A 2500-nucleotide genomic window follows, 5' to 3' on the forward strand; every position below is an offset into this window, starting at 1 on the left:
CGGGGACCCACATTACCCCCCCCCCCCTTCCCCCTGCAGTTACCCTGTACCACATGTCTAGCATGGACCTTGACTTCCAGCAGGCCCCGTGGACCCACATTACCCCCCCCCTGCAGTTACCCTGTGCCACATATCTAGCATGGACCTGGACCTCCAGCAGGCCCTGGGGACCCACATACTCCCCTGCTCTACTCCCCCACTAGCTTTCCTTTCTTGCAGTTACGCTCCAGCGCATATCCAGCATGGACCTTGACCTCCAGCAGGCCCCGTGAACCCACATTACCCCCCCCCCCGCAGTTAACCCTGTACCACGTATCTAGCACGGACCTTGACCTCCAGCAGGCCCCGGGGACCAACATACTCCTCTGCTCTACTCCCCCACTAGCTTTCCTTCTCCCGCAGTTACCCTCCACCACAAATCCAGCATGGCCCTTGCCCTCCAGCAGGCCCCGAGGACCCACATACTCCTCCGCTCTAATCCCCCATGAGCGTTCCTTCTCCTGCAGTTACCCTCCACTGCATATCCAGCATGGCCCTTGACCTCCAGCATGCCCCGGGGACGCACATCCTCCCCTGCTCTAGTCCCCCACTAGCTTACCTTTCTTGTAGTTACGCTCCAGCGCATATCCAGCATGGACCTTGACCTCCAGCAGGCCCCGTGGACCCACACTTAAGCCCCCTCCCACTGACAAAGCAAAACACCACTGGCAAAATCCTCGTGCCCCTGGTACTCCAGAATGTAAATTCAAACATGCCCCTGGTACACTGCGCAGAAACACTTTGCCACACACACGCACGCACTGCTTGTGCCTATGGTACGACAACTTTTCTCGTACCTATGGTACGACAACTTTTCTCGTGCCTATGGTACGACAACTTTTCTCGTGCCTATGGTACAACAACTTTTCGCCGTGCCCCTGGTACACCGCTCAGTAGCACTTTGCCACACAAACTCTCCTCGTGCCTATGGTACGACAACTTTTCTCGTGCCTATGGTACAACAACTTTCCTCCGTGCCCCTGGTACGACAGCTTTTCTCGTGCCTATGGTACAACAACTTTTCTCGTGCCTATGGTACAACAACTTTCCTCCGTGCCCCTGGTACGACAGCTTTTCTCGTGCCTATGGTACAACAACTTTTCTCGTGCCTATGGTACAACAACCTTTCGCCGTGCCCCTGGTACACCGCTCAGTAGCACTTTGCCACACAAACTCTCCTCGTGCCTATGGTACGACAACTTTTCTCGTGCCTATGGTACAACAACTTTCCTCCGTGCCCCTGGTACGACAGCTTTTCTCGTGCCTATGGTACAACAACTTTTCTCGTGCCTATGGTACAACAACTTTCCTCCGTGCCCCTGGTACGACAGCTTTTCTCGTGCCTATGGTACAACAACTTTTCTCGTGCCTATGGTACAACAACCTTTCGCCGTGCCCCTGGTACACCGCTCAGTAGCACTTTGCCACACAAACTCTCCTCGTGCCTATGGTACGACAACTTTTCTCGTGCCTATGGTACAACAACTTTCCTCCGTGCCCCTGGTACGACAGCTTTTCTCGTGCCTATGGTACAACAACTTTTCTCGTGCCTATGGTACAACAACTTTTCGCCGTGCCCCTGGTACACCGCTCAGTAGCACTTTGCCACACACACACTCCTCGTACCTATGGTACGACAACTTTTCTCGTGCCTATGGTACGACAACTTTTCTCGTGCCTATGGTACAACAACCTTTCCCCGTGCCCCTGGTACACTGCGCAGAAACTCTTTGCCACACACACACACCACTCGTGCCTATGGTACGACAACAGGCCCCGGGGACCTACATCGCACCTTGCTCTTGCCTCCCTTACAGCTGAAAAAGGTCCATGCCTGTGCCCTGGCCCTGCTGAAATTCCCTCTCCATTTAGCCGAGGCAGTGAGTCGGCCTCCTGTCTCCCTTTACGGTCGAAAAAGATGTGCTCCTGGGCGCGCTGGCCCTGCTGCTACTCACATCGGGCATGGACCTGGACCTCCAGCAGGCCCCGGGGACCTACATCGCACATTGCTCTTCCCTCCCTTACAGCTGAAAAAGGTCCATGCTTGTGCCCTGGCCCTTCTGAAATTCCCTCTCCATTTAGCCGAGGCAGAGAGTCGGCCTCCTGTCTCCTTTACGGTCGAAAAAGATGTGCTCCTGGGCGCGCTGGCCCTGCTGCTACTCACATCGGGCATGGACCTGGACCTCCAGCAGGCCCCGGGGACCTACATCGCACATTGCTCTTCCCTCCCTTACAGCTGAAAAAGGTCCATGCTTGTGCCCTGGCCCTTCTGAAATTCCCTCTCCATTTAGCCGAGGCAGAGAGTCGGCCTCCTGTCTCCTTTACGGTCGAAAAAGATGTGCTCCTGGGCGCGCTGGCCCTGCTGCTACTCACATCGGGCATGGACCTGGACCTCCAGCAGGCCCCGGGGACCTACATCACACCTTGCTCTTGCCTCCCTTACAGCTGAAAAAGGTCCATG

This window comes from Mchenga conophoros, linkage group LG13 (assembly GCF_057382185.1).
Source record: "Mchenga conophoros isolate Kocher_MC1m ecotype Shallow Benthic linkage group LG13, M_conophoros_male_GT1.1, whole genome shotgun sequence".
Classification (NCBI taxonomy): domain Eukaryota; kingdom Metazoa; phylum Chordata; class Actinopteri; order Cichliformes; family Cichlidae; genus Mchenga; species Mchenga conophoros.